Consider the following 14,076-nt stretch of genomic DNA (forward strand, 5'->3'; position numbering starts at 1 on the left):
AACAATAACTTCACTGCATACCTTTAGAAACAATACTGCTTATTTTAATAGTCCAGCTAAAAAAAAAAAAAACACCTAAATATGTAGCCATCCAGATGCAAGAGGATCTCCTTGCAAAGATTTGGTTTTGTTTTTGTTTTTTTTTTTAACATGTATTTATTTTTGAGACAGAGAGAGAGAGAGCATGAACAGGGGAGGGTCAGAGGAAGAGGGAGACATAGAATCTGAAACACGTTCCAGGCTCTGAGCTGTCAGCACAGAGCCCGACGTGGGGCTTGAACCCACAGACTGGGGTATCATGACCTGAGCTGAAGTCGGACGCTTACTGACTGAGCCACCCAGGCGCCCCCGAAGATTTGGTTTTGTATATCCCATCAATTAATACTAGCTATCCAGCTAGTATTTTTATTATTTGATTTTAAAGAAGGAGAAAGAGTGTGTGAGTGGGAGAGAGGGGCAGAAGGAAAGAGAATCTTAAGCAAGTTCCACACTCAGCACAGAGCCTGAAGTGGGGCTCATTCCCACGACCTTGGGATCATGACCGACCAAGAGTCAGATGCTCAATGGACTGAGCTACCTAGGTGCCCTTATTTATGCCTTTGAAAATGTCACTTTTACTAATTCAATTCAACAAATGCTCAAGTGTCTACCAGTTCCTGATGACAAGGAACCTATCATCTTTGTGGGGAAAGTTAACAGGTACGTGCAAAAAGAGACACAGTTCAAGACCACATGCTACAGAATAAACTGTATGGAATAAATAGATAATAACATCACTTTCTATAAATCCTTCAACAGTATAAAGAGATCACTGTGTCTCTGGTATATAATGGCAATTGTAGTGAAAATTAATTTTCTTTTTCACCACTTTTGGAATCCCCTTTCCTCTGTTTTAGCATACAGTTTAGATGACAATAGAATTATCTGGACTATGTCTCTTTTCCCTCCACTATTAGATGGGAATACTTGGGGAATAAAGACAAATTCTCAGTCACCTTCATATTGTACTTGATAATGATGGCTAAGTGTTAACTTTTATTGAATATTGCTCATAGCACCTTAATTAAACATCCAATTCTTTAAATCTGCGCAACCACTCCTTGGGTAGGCACTATGATCACTACATTTTACCAATGAAGAAAGTAAACCACTTGCTCAAGACACAGACTTAGTAAGGGGCAGAAGTGGGATGTGAGCCCAAGCCAACTGAAAGGAGGTGCTTAATAAATGTTCATCAAAGTAATTTAAGCAAAATCTGTTTCAAGATGGTATTCACAGAGGGTATCAGTGCCTCATATTGGATAAATAATTATCAGGGACATTGATCAGGGTTAGGTAGCCCTCTTCTTCATTCCCAACTAAGCAAGGTCATGGCATGTTAACATAAATATGGCAACAGCAATGTACTAGGATGGTCTACAGAGTGAGTATTGGACTCATGTACAGTCCTGATACTGCAAGACACCTTTTGCATTCCCCCACAGATGCTGGAAGGTATAAGTAAGTATGTTAAAATGGGGTCTTGACTTATTTGACCATAACAATTTATGACAGGAAGAGGAGGAGAGAAAAGGGAAAGGAGGAGCCATTTATTACTGGGCAGTTACAGGCATTGTGCTCCGAGCTAGGCACCTCACATATATTATTTTATAAATCCTACAACATCCCTTCAAATTTTGAAAACTAAGGCTCAGTGACATTGAGATTATTCAAGTCCACATATCTATCAAGACTGGAAACTAAGCCTGTCTGAATCCAAATCCTTATTCTAACCACTAAAAACAGAAATTGTATAACCTTACACTATTTCTCAAATACTTCATGTATCTTTCTTTAAAAAGCCACACATATTAAGCAGCAAGTATATATAAAATATGAGACATTCATAAATGTCAACAACCATCATAATTTGCCTGAGAATACCACCTAAATTCTGAGAACATCTGTCTGTGATATTAAGCATCTGAGCAGTGTTTGAGAGTATGTGGTATTCTATGAAGACTAAGGATGCTTTTTAAAAAGTTGAATTATTAGAAAGAAAACCATTCTCATTATTTTGAAGTCAATATGTACTTACTAAGGGGTGCCTGGGTGGCTCAGTGGGTTGAGCATCTGACTTTGGCTCAGGTCATGATGTCACAGTTTATGAGTTCAAGCCCCTCATCAGGCTCGCTGCTGTCAGGGAGGAGCCTGCCTCAGATCTTCTGTTCCCCTCTCTCTCTGCCTCTCCCCTGCTCATGCCCTCTCTTCTCTCAAAAATAAACAATAAAAAAAAGATGTACTTACTAAAGTCAGAAACAAAATATAGCCCATCGTGCAAATGAAAGGTATTTGTTCTGTGATTCACATTAGTCTACCTGCAATGTGCACTGTCCAAAAGTGGAAGAAAAGACGGTCCTTGCTCCTGAGGTGCTCATTATTGTATTCTGAATTTAAGAAATAGCCACCATCTGAAAAAATGCTGAAAGGAATTATTTTGCCGAAAGGAATAATTCAAGCTATATACATGCTATTTTTTATTGAAGAGAGAGCAATGTTAGCTAATGGATACAAACTATTGGAAAAGTGGGCATTTCAGTTTAAAGGATATTGATAGAGTATAGTCATGTTATCATTAGCTTGGAAATAACAACAACAATAATAATAATAATAATAATAATAACAGTAATAAAACCTGGGTTCAGATCCTGGTTGGCCTCCCTAGTGCCCATCTGTGATTTTTGGCCTTCCTGTGTCTACTATCTATTCTTCTGGTAACAGCCTCTCCATCTTGCTTAATAGATCAGTCCACCTTTATTCTAAGTCATGTGTTTAGAGAAAGGGATGTACCTGACCCCTGCTCCCATGACCCAAGCATAACCCTCTTAGAATATTCTATCTTGTGAACAGCAAAGATGGCTATGTGACTCTAATTGATCCAAATCAGAGGAAGGCCCAGGACTTTTTAGGAAACTGCTAGAAATGGAAGTTTTCACTTTTACTGGGGATGTTTTCCCAGTCTGTCTGTGGCAGCCATCATTCCACCACAAGAAGGATAGTCTGCCTGAGAATGGAGCCAACACATGTGGAAGCACTGATGGGTAACAAAAAGAAAGTCCTAAGAAACATCATTTGGGCTCCTTGAATCAAGCCTTTTCTAAACCTAGAAGTAACTCCTAAGTGTTTGATTATATAAGTCAACAAATGACCTCTTTATTTTTGTTCTTACATAAATTTAACTTTGGTTTCTATCACTTGCAACCAAGAGTGCTAATGGCTAATTACCACTGGCATATCCTTAGAAAAGTTATCTACTTAAGATTTTTGTGAGAAGTTTTTATAAAATAATGTATGTAAAAGATTCAGCTCAGGGATCAGCACAATTTATTACTGGCTGACTGGAGAGGTATTTGCTGAAGAATAATAAGCTGAACCAAGAGTTCAGAAACCCTCACTCATATGGATGCCAAACAGACGTGCTACAGAGGAGGGGGCCAGCAAGTGTGATACCCTTGCTCTCCTACAGCCCCTCTCTTTTCTCAGGCCTGGAGAAACTAGTTTGGAGTCTGAAGTGACAAGGCTAAGAACAGGGAGGAGAAATGGGTTAGGTCGTGTCCATTCACGTCAATCACTTTCACATTCCTAAGTAGAGTATTTCAAATGAAAAGCCTTAGACATACAAAAGAAAACAAAATAGGTCACTTGGACCATAGTGAGTCTTTCAGGAAAACTTGTTCTGGTACAATCAGGCTTAAGTGAACTGCATTGTATAAAGCTATCATATGACTTGAGAATAACACCACTGGAAGGAATTTGGGACTTTCTGTTGTAGTTCTGTGGCCTATTTTTCACACCTCTTTATTGTAGAGAGAAATTAATAATGACACAAATTAGTTTCATTATTTCCTTCTGGTGTATAATTTGATAGCCAGCAATTTAAGTAATGTGTTTATATTAAAGTATTTTTATATTTAAAGATATTTTTGAAGTCCTATAGAAATTAAAACACATTTTTACATGTTTATTTTTAATCAGTAAGGTCAATCCCATCACAAAATCAATGTAGTGAGACTAGGAAAAGGGGAAAAGAAAAAAATCACTTACATGTTTTTGAACTAAGATCTATCATGTGTATTTGAAGGAAAATTTGAAATTGTTATAATCTAGCTATTCATAGTACTTTGTTTTGTGATTTCTCAAAAAAAAGTGGATATGATATCCTTTTTTATATGTTTGTAATTCACCTAGGAAATTTTAAAACTTTACATTTGTAATGCCAACCAAAATGTTTCAGGGTCTTCAAATACTAGAATTAGAATAGAATTAGAATATACTATAATAATTCTTGTCATTTATATTTTTGTAAACTCATTTTCAGAAGCATAGCAGGATATTCAAATGGAAACATCACAAGGTATATTTTTAGGTTTGGTCATACCACTAAAAGAAAAAAAGAAATATGAATATAAGCAAAATGATTCAGGGACAGTCATATTTATTGACCCCTGCTAAAATAAATTGAAGTTTTGTGAAAATAAAAGAACCAAACTGATGATATTTCAGGTCGGTTTAAGTGTTTTTACAAAACTGATTCAATTAAAGAACTAGGTTGTTTTAAAGGACGATCATGAATTAACCACACTACAACAGTCAAATATTCATACACACACTCACATGCGTGCGTGCACACATATGGATTTTTTTCTTAAGCAGTCACAGATAGATAAACTGAAATTCTTTTCATTTTTGTAAACCATTTAACTGACATATGACTGACAGAAAGAGGTACATATTTAATGTATACAATTTGATAAGTTTGTAGATAAGGACAAACACAACTGGGATTCTTTTAAATTGTAGTTTTAGAACTTCCTCTTTAACTATACAAGAGGATTTAACCCAAACTGTGGTTCAAGCCTCAAATTTAACCCCAACTATGACTTTAATTCATTAAATAAATATAATAATTTCTAAGCAGCACCCTCGAACAGAAATGTAACAAGATACATGTGTAATTTATTAAGTTTTTAGTAGCTAGATTTTTTTAAAAATCAAAAGAAACAGGTAAAATTAATTTTAATAATATATCTGCACAGCTCAATATATTCAAAATATTATGATATCAACATGTAATCAATATAATATTAATGAAATATTTCACCTTTTTTTGGTACTGTCTTTGAAATCCAGTCTGTATTATACACTGAGCATGTCTCAACTCAGGCCAGCCATACCATGCTAGTAGCTTCTTATTCAACAGTACAGTTCTAAAGTCACCAGTGGCTCTTCCTCTAATGATTTCCTTCTTTGAAAATTAATGTGCCAGAGCAAATGCACACATCTACTCTCTCCCTGCATCCCTTCTCAACTATGCTCATTGTGAAAGGCCATTAAGAGAACTAAAACTCTAAAAATTCCAAAACACAATCCGAGGACTATTTGGGGAAATAAAAGGGTCCAACAAATGTGGATAACTGAGAGAAGTGAAATGAGGGTTTAGATGTATATCCAATAATCTACCCAGTCTAGTGACTTGACACTTCAGCAAATTAGATGCCCCTGCATGTTCACTAAAACACTAAACATATAAAGCTGTCAGAGGAAAGTGCATTCATTAAATTCTACCAGGCCAAGAAATGTAGGTTTTAACTAAGTTTTGTACTATAGCAATTTGAGTTTCTAATTATAACAGCAGTAATTTTAGATAATATTGGTTATGAAAGAGTTCAGAACTTTAACACATTAGTCAAATACTATATATACATTTGGACTACAAACAAATATGAGAATACTGACATATTCTCTGCTCCCCTCCCACTTTCCCATCTGCAAACTAGAGAAGGTGGCCAAGGAGCTTTTCCAGATGTTTTCTATCTTGGATTGGAAATACTGATGTAGTTTCAAAACCCATAGTCCTATGTCAAATTGCTTGTAATCCCAAGTGGAAAATCACATCATCAGTTACTTATAATCATAGCAACCCCTCCAATAAACTTACATTATTCTTTCTCTAAAATATTATTTTGTAGATCATCTTAATTAATATATCCTTTATGTATTTAAGTTTCCATTTTTTCAATGCTTTGACCATATCTTACTTCACTTGCATATCTAATCCTTCCCATCTCTGTCTACCCCTGAGAAGCACCAAAGTTCAGTAGGTGAAGTGACTGTGGTGTCATGAAAACCCATTGGCTGTGGACTAAAGCCAACCTTAGTTTGGTACCTGCCCCTGCCATTAATAGTTTAGTGACTTTGTGGGCACCTAGGTGTCTCAGTCGGTTAAATGTCCAACTCTCCGTTACAGCTCAGGTCATGATCTCACAGTTTTGTAAGTTTGAGCCCCATGTCAGGCTCTGTGCTGGCAGCATGAAGCCTGCTTGGGATTCTCTCTCTCTCCCTGTCTCTCTGCCCCTCACCCTCTCACACTGTCTATCTCTCTCAAAATAAATAAATAAACGTAAAAAATAGTGAGTGACTTTGGGCAAGGTACTTAATTTCTCTGATTTGCTTCTTACTTTTCAAATGGGGATGAGTTCTGATGAATTCAGAATACCCATCAACAAGTAATGGCACAAATGCTAATTTTGGCTATTTTTACTTTTGTTCTTACCAATATTAACCCAATAATCTCATTTCTAAAGGATCTCAAAGTTCTTTAAAGAAAATTAATAAAGGTTTAAAAAATAAGTATTATCTATCTATATCTTTAGCTCTCTATATAGATATATGGATATATAGATATCTATATATCTACATCTCTATGGAGATAGATAGTGAGAGAGATATTCTCTCTTTTTCTCTTTGTCTCTTCCTCTAACTTCAAAGTTGGTCAGTAAATTAGACAGCTATCACATGTTGTCTCCTCCTACCGTATTCTAGGAAAGTAATTTTTAGGAATTGCTCTCTGAGGTATTAATAGTATTTTTAAAATTCTATTTCAAAAGGCTTGGGAAATAAATTTTATATGGTTAATTTTGGACATTTTGGGAAGCTTTTCAAGATATTTAATTTGATTAAGGACTCCAAATGTATACATACATTATCAACATTTTCTAAATTTACATGAACACAGAATCTTTTCTGTTTTGTGGGACTGGTATTCCACAGATCATACTTTGGGAAACGGTACTTGCATCTAATTCTTTTTTTTTTTAACCACCTGAATTATAGAACTGTTTCACCATCTTAGGCTGCATATTCTTTATAGTTCTTGCACTTTTGCTCTTCCTTCTAAATCAGAGGAACAAAACCTTTCTTTGGTTCCAATCTTCCTGAAACAACTTTGTGTCAAGTTCCAAAATTTTGTTAATCCATAGTCTCATACATTCTACTATATGTATAGAATTCCAAGTGAAGAAACAGTAGAGACACAAAATAAAGAAATCCAAGTTTTCAAAAACATTCTCAGAGCTTCAAGTTTAAATAAAATTGAATATCCCAGGTTTAAATTAAAAGTTTAGAAGTTGCTAATAAAAAATTAAACGAGGTGGCTCGTGAGTTTAAGCCCTGCTTCGGGCTCTGTGCTGAAAGCTCAGAGCCTGGAGCCTGCTTCAGATTCTGTGTCTCCCTCTCTCTCTCTGACCCTCCCCCGTTCATGTTCTGTCTCTCTGTCTCTCTGTCTCTGTCTCTCTCTTTCTCAAAAATAAATATTAAAAAAATTAAATGAGAAAAATTTTAAAGTCACATGATAATACCCAACATATGTAACTGAATATCTACTTATAATAAAACCTTATATAAAAATATCATTGTTTATTAAACATTAAGATTTAATTATTCACTAAGTTGCTCAAAACCACAATTTTAAAAGGAACCAGTAAACTAAATGTATGCCAATGTATTGAACAGTATTCAAATTACTTGCAAAAGCATATTTCTCAAATCAATTTGAAGATGCCACACATTTGGAAGGTATTTAATTGACATTTTTCTTGGAAGATACTCAAATGGAATGCAAATAGCCCAATATACATCTTAGTATGGTAGCCGCACTCTCTTAGTCTTTTTTAGTCTTTCTAAAAATATCAAGAACTTTCTGAGTCATAATAGATCAATCATCATTGGATAAGATAACTCCTGTTCATGCTCATCTTGAGAACTATGATAAACACCTGGACGTGTTTCTTTCAATCTTTTTAGAAAGAATTACAATTCAGAAATTTTCATGATGCAAATTATAAAGGAACTTAAAACCAGTAAGAGAGAGAAAGACAAAAATGATTTGAGGTGAATCTACTCACCTCTAACAAGGCATTTGAAATATAAGACTATATCTTTTGTTCTAGTATAATACAATCACCAGGAAAAGCACTGTAATTTTTCCTAATTTAACTAAATTTGGAATATTAGCCTCTTCCTATTCTATAACATCTGCTTCAACTTGAATGGAATGCTAAGTAAGCACAGGAAGATTGGTAGATGGTAGATAGGTAAGTAGATAGATACAGAGATATAGGCTTCAAAAATGAATCTATTTTTCTACTAATTTTCACGAAGTATATTATTTAGAATAGAAATCTGTACAGAGGAAGAGCAGCAAAATAGTAACCTATAATTCTGTAACAACTTTCTCAAAAGACTTCAAAACATTTTTTTTAAAGTTTATTTATTTTTAAGAGAGAGACAGAACATGAGCTAAGGAGGGGCAGAGAAAGAGGGGGACACAGAATCTGAAGCAGGCTCCAGGCTCTGAGCTGTCAGCACAGAGCCCGACGCAGGGCTCGAACTCACAAACCACGAGATCGTGACCTGAGCTGAAGTCAGATGTTTAACCGACTGAGCCACCCAGGCGCCCCAACTTCAAAAGATTTTTATCTGTGAAATACGTAAACCCATTTTTCAGATGTCAGATTGAAGGCATAACATAATGCCAAACCCTGTTTGAGATGCCAAATTTTTAATCAATGATTTGTCTATGAAATGCCTGAAAAAATAAATCCAGAGGCAAACAAATGGATTCATTGATTTATTAGTCACTTATTTTAAATTACTGGCTCTTTAAAAAAAACCTCTTATTTTGATAGCCCATTTACTTGACATGAATTAGCCTATACTTAATATTATTAAAAGCATGCAAGATTCATTTGGAACTGAGTTTATGACCTAAAAGATAACTCAAAGCCAGTCAAATATATAGGAATATGCCCTTTTAATATTCCAAATGGTCAACAGTACCAAAATATTAGTTGTCACTAAATGGAGGCACAATGCAGATTTTGTTGCTTAAAGTTAACAGTTTCAATCTAAGAATCTCTAAAGAGCTCCAAGGCTCAAAAGCTTCTAGCTGCTTCTAGAGCTCAACTGACACACAGTCATGCTAAGCTGAGAGATAACTGCCAAAGGGTACTCTGAGCAGCAGTAGGGAAAATCAAATCCAGGGGTCCCATGCTCTTATAAATGTTTTCATCTTAAAAACACCAAGAAAAAAATTTTTTGTTATATGTCAGTCCTCAAGTATATTTATTATTTCAATTTAATAAGCATTTACCTGGTAAGAACCCAAGAGCTCAAATGAAAATAAATGATACTTATTAGTGAATAATGGTTTGTTCCAGTCTCTGGGTCTAAAATAAAATAACCTCATCAGAAGATAAATACTAGCACTGCCTTTGGAAGTCAACAGGTAATGGTAAATAAGAACAAATGGAAAGAAATAAGGAAAACAGCTTAGAGAGTTGGGAGATTGATTTTCTCATGTCAGTGATATGTTCCATTTGTTTCTAGCTCATTCATTGGCTAGCAAAATTACACTAAATATAAGAATTTATCTGCAGTGTATTTGGGTACATTTGAATCATACATGGGACCTAAAAGAAGAAGGTAAGAATTTGATCAGATCGGAAAAGATTCTGATAGGTATAATTTCTGGGAATGAGAACTGACAGATATCCATTTCTACAGATATTATATGATCTTAGATGTAGTAGTAGTTTGGTCATGGCATATCTCTTTCAGAGAAATTGCTTTCAGGCAGTAGGTTGGCCTCAAACCAAATATATCTTTAGAGAAATGTCAATCAGAAATTTGTAATAGATATCCGGAGGTCTTACTCAAGGTGTTTCTAATTGTAATTATCATCATGCGACTGAGGAAAAAGATGGACTGCATTTAAAGATCTATGATTATCTAATGGAAGTCAAAGTTAAGAAATAAGGTTGATTCTCATAAAGGCTGAGAATCAGAAACCAGAGATGAGTCATTCATCTAGTATTGTCTCCCTTCCTCCCTTCATATAGCCTGTGTCTGCTTCTATTACCTGATTTTCTTCATGAAATGGCTCTTTCTGCATACATGCCTTCTCCCCCATACCCTGCAAAATAAAACATGCCACAAAAGTCAGCAGTAATTCCAGAGGTTGTCATTTACTAAGTTCAGACTTATAACTACAGTAGAAGCTAAATCCTCTTATCTGACTTTATTCAGTTACATGAGCTGACAAAATCAGCATAGAGAACTAAGAATTATATATATATTTTATAATATACATTATATTATATATAATACATAGTAATACATACATAATACATAAATATAAATGTATGAAATATATACTCAATCATTATAACTTAACTTAAAATGACTGTATGTGAATCAAGCACTTAAGATCTTGAAGCTGGAGGGGAGGGGTGGGGCACAGTCTATACCTCTCCCACCTAGGTGCTGGCTCACTTGCATGGAATGTTGATGTAGAAAAAGGTCCAAGGGCAACATCTGATTTCCTAACTGGACAAAAGTATGGTCTTATGTAAGGCTGGTTGCCATTGCTTCTCTGGGGAGCTTACTGGAAATTTTTGAAGGGTATGGTAGAGGCCTCCCCAACTGCACAAATCTCTGACATCTCTTCTTCCTTTCTCAATCCCCCATGAAGGCAACCCAACTCAGATTCTTACCTCTGGGCAATTTTTCCTGACATATGAATATCTTTGTGCAGTTTTGGCAAAGTAGCTCAAGTAGCTCAAGTTTGTCTATGCTGCCTCTGGAGCCACAGGAAGCTCACAACCCTTGATCAACAGCATGAAGTTGGAAATACATTCTTGGACTTTGAAGAGTAGTTCATTAGAGACTTTTGCTTCTGTCTAAGCCTCAGAATGCTCACTCCTAGGAGAAGCTAGCTGCCATATAAGAAGTTCAATTACTCTGAGATGGTCATGCGGTGAATTCCAAGGTTGATATCTAGAAAGAGAAGAAAGATGCCTGATGAGTTTTAGTTGTTTTAGACATGTGAGTGAAGAAGCCATCTTGGACATTCCAGACCCAGCAGACATGAAATGGAAAAGAACCAAGGAATCCAGTCACTAGCCAGTACTGAAGCATTAGGTGTATGGCCACAACAGAGCCACCCCAGCTGAAGCCCAAGTCATCACAGAGCAAAGACAAGTCACTCCCACTGTGCCCTGCCTTATCTACTGACACACAAACTTGTGGGGATAGTTAATGGTTGTGGCTTGTACCACTGAATTTTAGGATGACTATTACATACCCATAGATAACCAAAACAACTATTACAACCCTGACATTCTTTTTTCATTCTTTTGAGATATTTACAAACATATTTGTGGATGGCTGAAGTTCTTCAATTAGTGATTGCAAAATGAGGTTATTTCTCTAAAAATAATTAATCTTACTTCAGCTGAATTAGCATGGGTTTTGCTATCATAATGACTTAGTTAAAATATATAGTTTTGAAAATTAATAGTTTTCTTAACTATTAATTTCTCATTTTATTTTACTTATTTTTGTTTTTTTTTCACGTTATTTATTTTAGAGAGAGAGAGAGACAGAGTGCGAGTGGGGAGGGTGAGAGAGAGAGGGAGACACAAAATCCGAAGCAGGCTCCATGCTCCTAGCTGTCAGCACAGAGCTTGACATGGGGCCCAAACCCATGAACCATGAGATCATGACCCAGGCCGAAGTCAAACACACAACTAACTGAGTCACCCAGGCACCCCTTATTTTACTTATTTTAAAAATGAATAATAGCAGTAATTTTATGGTATTCTATGGGAATTCAATAAAATATTATGCATATGGATGCAGCCACTATGGAAAACAGTATAGAAGTTCCTAAAAAAGTGAAAAATAGAACTACCATACAATCCAGCAATTCTCCCTCTGGATATTTATCCGAAAAAAACAAAAATACCAATTCAAACAGGTATATACACCCCCTATGTTGACTCCAGCATTATTTACAACAGCCAAGATATCCATCAATAGATGAATGGATAATATATACATTTTAATATAACATATATATATTTCACATCATACATATATATATCACATATATATCACACACATGCACATGTGTGTGTATGTGTATAATAGACTAATACTCAGCCATGACAAGGAATGAAATCTTGTCATTTGTTGACAACATGGATGGACCCAGAGAGTATTATGCTAAGTGAAATAAGTCAGACAAAGAAAGCTAAATACTATATGATTTCACTTTATATGTAGAATCAAACAAAACAAAACAAATGAACAACCAAAACAGATATAGACTTAGATGCAGGAAAACAAACTGTTGGTTACTAGGGGGGAGTAGGTGTTGGGGATTAGGTGAAATAGGTAAAGAGTATTTAAGAGGTACAAACTTTTTGCATCTGCTTTTAGACCATTTAGAGTAAGGTTGAGGAATTTTGTCAGTCATTCCCAAGTATACCTTGTTCTACCAGAAGGATATCACTTAACATTTTGAAGTTACTTCATTCTTATTTGAAACATTTGTGAAAAATAACTTCACATACAGGAAGAGAAAGTAAACAGAGATAAATCACTGAAATTTAATCTGCCACAGATGCAATGAAAAGAAAAAAACTGTGGGGGAAGGGTAGAAGAAACTCGCAAATATTTCAATCAAATTAACATCAAGCATAAGTTAGATGAGACTGAGAAGATAATTACCTGCCTAAAAAAGCAATTAAATTAAAGTTCTGTCTCTTTTTTTTAACAGCACATGCTGCTGTTAGAAATAGTGGAAGCATTAATTCTGGAAATACAATATTTTAGGATTTACTTTTTCTGGAAATACTCATAAATATGAAAATAAGAATGTTTGGTGTGAAGGTAGAGCCATGCATAATCAAATACTGTGGAAGCAGTCCAACCTCACACAGCCATCCCATCTCACTAGATCTTGAGTAGATATTACTATATTACCTGCCCGTAATAAAATGGTTCTTTTGAAACAAGTGTTATCTTTCAATAGTTCCTTCTGCTTTATTGGAAAAGCAGAGTCTGTGAATCCTTTCTGGATAATTTTAGGCTGTTCATCTCAACTGATTATTCATTTTACTTGAGTCCTTCTTCAAGAGGATGTCAAGGACTTTTATTTTTGTCATAGAAACCATTAATTTGCATTTGAAAGATGGGAAGTTGGGAATAAAGTTTTCAACTAATTATAATCAGTGGCTATATCTCTATGCAGAAGACTGTGCATAGTCACAAAGGATCTAAGAGGAGTAATGCATCTGTTTTATTCCTCTTTGTGTTTTCATCAAAATCATGGAGATTTTTATTAGTCTCCTCCACATTTCATTTCTCATCAATTCCTACCTTGATTTTATGTGTGAAACATGCTTGGTCTTTCAATAGTCAATATTTCTAATTCTCTCTCTTATAATTAAATGGTTTCTTCCTCCCCCACTTTAACTTTCTTTGTTGTTTTACTTTTCTTATTGTGAGAAAAAGTATAGGATAAAAGATGGATCTAATGAAGGTGGTAAGTAAGAATATTTTATAATTTATATTTTAGCAGAAAGTGAGACAGCTACATTCACTGAAAGAAAATCTCTACTGAAATAACAGGCAGAGTATAAGTAGCTAATTAATATTTAAAATCACAATTAGCTTTAAATTCATTATATCTTTGAAAGAAAACTACATTTCATATACAATATTGTTAAAAGATAAAGCAAACAGAGGTACTCTGTGAAATACCAAAATCAAGCTTCAAAGGCGAGTCATCTATAAACATAAAATGAGAAAACTGAAAAATAATAAGGAAAATAATGCGACAATGATCAGAAGCCATACAATCTACAATAGAAGAAGAGTGTTGAGTAATGAAAGCTTAATATAAAATAAAAG

This window comes from Lynx canadensis, chromosome A1, assembly GCF_007474595.2.
Source record: "Lynx canadensis isolate LIC74 chromosome A1, mLynCan4.pri.v2, whole genome shotgun sequence".
Classification (NCBI taxonomy): Eukaryota; Metazoa; Chordata; class Mammalia; order Carnivora; family Felidae; genus Lynx; species Lynx canadensis.